The sequence below is a fragment of the Nicotiana tomentosiformis genome, chromosome 3 (genome assembly GCF_000390325.3).
Source record: "Nicotiana tomentosiformis chromosome 3, ASM39032v3, whole genome shotgun sequence".
In the NCBI taxonomy this organism is placed as follows: domain Eukaryota; kingdom Viridiplantae; phylum Streptophyta; class Magnoliopsida; order Solanales; family Solanaceae; genus Nicotiana; species Nicotiana tomentosiformis.
Window position 1 is genome coordinate 133,726,159 of NC_090814.1, and position 6,000 is coordinate 133,732,158.

Sequence of the window (6,000 nt, forward strand, 5' to 3'; positions counted from 1 at the left end):
ACTGGTGGAGCAACTAGTCCGGTAAGCATAGGCTGCTGACCCTGCTGTACTGGTCTACCCCGAATCATGGGGCAAAACCTCTACATGTGACTGGGATCCCCGCACTCGTAACAACTCTTCGGTGCGATGGGCTGCTGACTAAGAGTCTGGCCCTGGGACCTGAATACCACTGGGAGGACCCTGAATAGCTGGTGGGCGGTAAGAACTCTCTGGTATAGCACTAAGATAAGGTCGCACTAGAGTACCCCGAGGAGGTGGTGGTGCTGGAAATGGGGGTCTGCTGGACTGCCCCCTTACGAACTGACCTCTGCCTCTAGACGGAGCACCTCTAAACTCTCCAGAGTACCTGAACCGCTTATCTCTCATAATCTGCTCTCGGCTCTGCTGATGCACACCCTCAATCCTCCGGGCTATCTCCACAACTAGCTCATAAGAAGTACCCATCTCAACCTCTCGAGCTATAGTGGCCTGAATGCCAGTATGTAAACCGGCTACAAACTTCCACACTCTCTCTGCCTCAGTAGGGAGTATCATAAGTACATGGAGAGATAATTCAAAAAACCTCGCCTCATAATCGGTCATTGACATCTGACCCTGCTGGAGCTGCTCAAACTGAAACCACAACTCTTCCTTCTAGGAGGGTGGAATATACCTGTCCAGGAAGATACAGGTAAACCTGTCCCAAGTCATGGGAGGAGAATCTGCTGGTCTGCCAAGAACATAAGACTGCCACCATCTATGGGCCCTGCCCTCTAGTTGAAAAGTAGCAAAGTCAACCCCAAGAGATTCCAATATCCTCATGTTGTACAGTCTGTCCCTGCAACAATCAATGAAGTCCTGTGGATCCTCATGTCGCTCACCCCCGAAGACAGGAGGATGTAGTCTAGTCCATCGGTCCAATAGTTTCTGAGGATCGGCGGCTACAACTGGCCTGGGCTCAGCTGTAGCTGCTGCCACTGGCTGGGCTCCACCCACAGGTAGTGCACTCTGGGTCTGATATACAGCAGCTGCCTATCCATGAGCCTGCGCGGTAGGGGTCTGTGCTCCCTCGCCCGCCTGAGATGTGGCTGGGTCTGCCGGAAATAAACCGGCCTGAGTCATATTGTCCATGAACCGCAGCATACGACCCATGACATCCTGAAATCCCGGTGTAGATGCGAAATCCACCGGAGCTGGCTCTGCCACAGGCACCTCATCCTGTTCCTCAACAATGGGATTCTCTGCTGGACCCACTGGCAGCATAACTGGAATAGTCCTGGGACGTCCTCACCCTCTACCACGGGCTGGAGCTCTCCCTCGGCCTCTGCCTTGGCCTCTAGCTACTGGGGAAGTAGTTATTCCCTGGTTTGGAACCTCATTCGAGTGCGTTCTCACCATCTGAGAGAGAATAAGAGAAGGATATTTAGAACTACGTCAATTGCACGATGGAATATGAAGAAAGGTAATTTCCTAACACCCTATAGCCTCTCGAAGATAAGTACAGACGTCTCTGTATCGATCCGCAAGACTCTATTAGGCATGCTCATAACTTGTGAGACCTACGTGAACCTAGTGCTCTGATACCATATTGTCATGACCCAATTTCACCTATAGGTCGTGATGGCGCCCAACACTATAGCTAGGCAAGCCAACTTAATAAATTAGGCATACATTGACAAAAATTAAAACCAAGAAAAATAATAAAATACCAAATTCTACCAATGTGTGTGCCAAGACCTGGTGTCACAAGTGTATGAGCATCTAGTAAATTATACAAAGCCTCAAATACTGTCTGAAATAAAAATAGACAGAATGAAAAATAAATACAAGGAGAGACACTAGTAGCTACAGAACGGGTCAGAAAGGCAGCTCACCACTATGCCCTTGGATAACGTGGGTGTAAGACGATAGGTCCCCCACTAGTACTTGCCTCAGGTCCTGCACAAAAAGTGCAGCAAGTGTAGTATGAGTACGTAAACAACGTGTACCCAGTAAGTATTAAGCCTAATCTCGAAGTGGTAGAGACGAGATGGCCGATTTTGACACTCACTATGGGTCAATAATAAAAACTAAAATACAACTAGAATATCTAAATCAGCATGATTCACAGAATTTACAATAATTTATTTAACCAGCAAAATTAATCATATTCCTTCAAATGCAACAATTCTCAATATATTAATTAAATTTCTTAAATTCAAATAATTTCTAATTTATCAATTAATCTCATTTACAGGAATAACAATTAATTCCTTAACAAGCAAGAATAATAATTCATTAAATTTCAAGGATTCTCCAATTTATCAATTAGCTTCGCAAGCTGAAATAACTATTAAAGTATTGTGTAATTATTATTATTAAGCACGATTTTTGCCGAAGACGTACGGCCCGATCCAGAGTGTCGTGTACACTGCCGAGGGACGTGCGGCACGATCCATAGATGCATCTATCCTGCCGAGGCATTCGGCCCGCTCCACAAGAAAGGAGGACATTTTCTTATGTACCTCCTGAAAAAGAGTATATTTATTATAAGATAAATTCGGGAGGAAGAATAATTTATTTTAATAATTAATTAATTTAAACAGAAAATCAAGCATATGAGATTTCCATCCTTTAATATCTTTATCTAACAATTCACAATAGATTCATATATATCAATTAAAATTTAATTAACACAAAGAATACAATGTACACAATTAATTCATGCTTTGAGTCCTAAACTACCCGGACTTTAGCATTAATAGTAGCTACGCACGGACTCACGTCACCTCGTGCGTACGTAGCCCCCGCAATTAGCAATAATTATTCAATTTAATCCCTATGGGGTAATTTTCCCCTCACAAGATTAGACAAGATACTTACCTCGTCTCAAAGTCCACTTTCCGATTACCACGTCGCGTTGAATTCTCGATTCGACGTCGAAAGATCCGAAACTATCCAAATATTATACACAATAATTAATATATGCTAAATGATTCGAAATTTATCTATTAAATAAATTACCTTATCCAAAATGGTAAAATTCCTAAAATTTACCCCGGGCCCACGTGCTCGGATTCTGGAAATTTTCGGATGAAAACGTTACCCATAATCTCAAAAACTTAAATATATAATTTCTGCCTCAATTCCATAACTATTTTCGTGGTTAAAATCTCACTTTTATAAAAATCTAGGTTTTTCATCTAAATCTTTGATTTGTAAGATTTACTAGTTATAATCTACTTATAATCTATGTATTTAACTCAAGGGGTATGGAATTAACTTACCTTTCAATTGCTAGTTGAAACCCCCTTCTCAAAAGCTCTGAAATCGCCCAGAAATGGAGAGAAAACGGGCAAAAATGGTGGATTCCAGTTCTTTTAAGCTTTCTGCCAAACAGGCCTTTTGCACCTGCGGAGGTTGGAACACACCTGTGGCTCTGCACCTGCGGAAAATCCTCGCAGGTGCGAGTTCCACTCGACTGACCAATTACCGCATCTACGCGTCTAGCCTCGCACCTGCGCCCAATATTCCGCACCTGCGGTGGCAGGCCTCCCATTCCTTTTCCGTTTCTGCGAAGAAATCTCGCATCTGCGAGTGCCGTGCCTGCGAGCTTCTGTCGCATCTGTGAATGTCGCACCTGTGACTGACCAAGCGCAGGTGCGATTCTGACACTAGTTGGGAGCTTCAGTTTTGGCTCCCAACTTCCAACTTGGTCCGAGCCTCGTCCAATTGACACTCGGGGCCCTCGGGACCCCACCCGAACATACCAACAAGTTTGAAAATCATAAAACGGACTCGCTCGAACTCTCGGAACGCATAAAACAACATCAAATCTAAGAATCATACCCTAAACCAAATTGATTCAAACTTAAGAATTTCAAGTTGTTCAAATTACTTCCAATGCGCCGAAATATACTTAAACTACTCGGAATGACACGAAAATTTACGTGCAAGTCTTAAATCACTATACGGAACTATTCCCAAACTCGAAATTCCAAACGGACTTCAATTACTCAAAATCCTACTCCAAACCAAAATTAAATAATTTTAAACCTTCCAATAGTTGATTTTTACTATTAAGCGTCAAAACGCTGCCGGGTTATCCAAAACCCGATTCGGACATACGCCCAAGTCTAAAATTATCATACGAACCTATTGGAACTGTCAAATCCCGATTCCGGGGTCGTTTTTTCAAAAAGTTGACCGGAGTCAAACTTGTCCATTTAAAGCTAACTTAAGGAACCAAGTGTTCTGATTTCAACCCACACACTTCCAAATCCCGAACCAACCATCCCTGCGAGTCATAAATTAATAAAAGCATGTTCGGGGAGTTTTATTTTAGGGAACGGGTTTCTAAAAGTTAAAATGACCGGCTGGGTCATTACATTCTCCACCTCTTAAACAAACGTTCGTCCTCGAACGGGTTTAGAATAATACTTGGAATGCTAAATAAGTGTGGATATTTACAAGGAAGTTGAAGGAGATTGGTAGAGAGGAAGAAGGTTTGTATGTCCTATATTCTCGTAGGAAAGGAAGAATATTAGTTGGTAAGAGATCTATTCTCACGATCCAGTTTCGCCTATAGGTCGTGACGGCTCCCAACATCATAGCTAGGCCAGCCTACTAGTGAATTAAACATATATTTATTCTTTTAGTAATTTTTTCGAGTAATGAAACTCTTCTCACTTGCCATATTTAAGAAAATATAAAGGGTCTAATTAAATAAAAACCAAAAAAAATATTTAAATCTACAATTCTACTAGTGTGTGTGCCAAGACCTGGTGTCACAAATGTATGAGCATCTAGTAGATTATACAAAAATTCTAAATACTCTCTGAAATAAAATAGACAGAATACAAATACAAGGAGAGGCACTAGTTGCTGCAGAACGACTCAGAAAGGCAGCTCACCACTAGGCCTTGGGGCAATGTGGATGCGCTCCGGTAGGACCACCTAAAAATCATGTCTTAGATCCTGCACAAAAAATGCAGTAAGTGTAGCATGAGTACGTAAACAACAAGTACCCAGTAAGTATCAAGTCTAATCTCGAAGAAGTAGTATCGAGAGGTCGACTTTGACACTCACTATGGGTGTCAAAATACAAATATGGGTCGACTTTGACACTCACTAAATACTCTCTGAAATAAAATAGACAGAATACAAATACAAGAAGAGGCACTAGTTGCTGTAGAACGACTCAGAAAGGCAGCTCACCACTAGGCCTTGGGGTAATGTGGATGCGCTCCGGTAGGACCACCTAAAATTCATGTCTCAGATCCTGCACAAAAAGTGCATCAAGTGTAGCATGAGTACATAAACAACGTGTACCCAGTAAGTATCAAGTTTAATCTCGAAGAAGTAGTGTCGAGAGGTCGACTTTGACACTCACTATGGGTCGATAATATTAAAAATACAAACATTTAATTAAACGTGATTTATATGAACAACAATAATTTCCTTAACAAGCAGAATTAATTAATTCTTTAAATTTCGATAATTTTCAATTTATCAATTAATTTCACAAGCTGCAATAAAATGTTAGGGTATCGTGTAATTATTATTATTAGGCACGATTTCTGCCGAGGTCGTTCGGCCCGGTCCAGAGTGTCGTGTACACTGCCGAGTGACGTGCGGCACGATCCATAGATGCATCTATACTGCCGAGGCGTTCGACCCGCTCCACAAGAAAGGAGGACATTTTCTTATGAACCTCCGGAAAGAGAAGTTATTATAAGGTTAACACATAAGGATGTACAATTTCTATTAACAGTCAAATAATTTGCACAAAAATTCAAGTATGCGAAACTTCAGTCTTTTACTATTTCTTCTAACAATTTACAATATAATTCCAGTACTTTAATTAAAAAAAAATGCAATTATCATAAGTAATTCATGATCTGAGTCCTAAACCACCCGGACATAACATAATTAGTAGCTACGCACGGACTCTCGTCACCTCGTGCGTACGTAGCCCCTGCAATTAGCAACAATTATTACTTTAAATCACCTATGGGGTAAATTCCCTCTTACAAGGTTAGA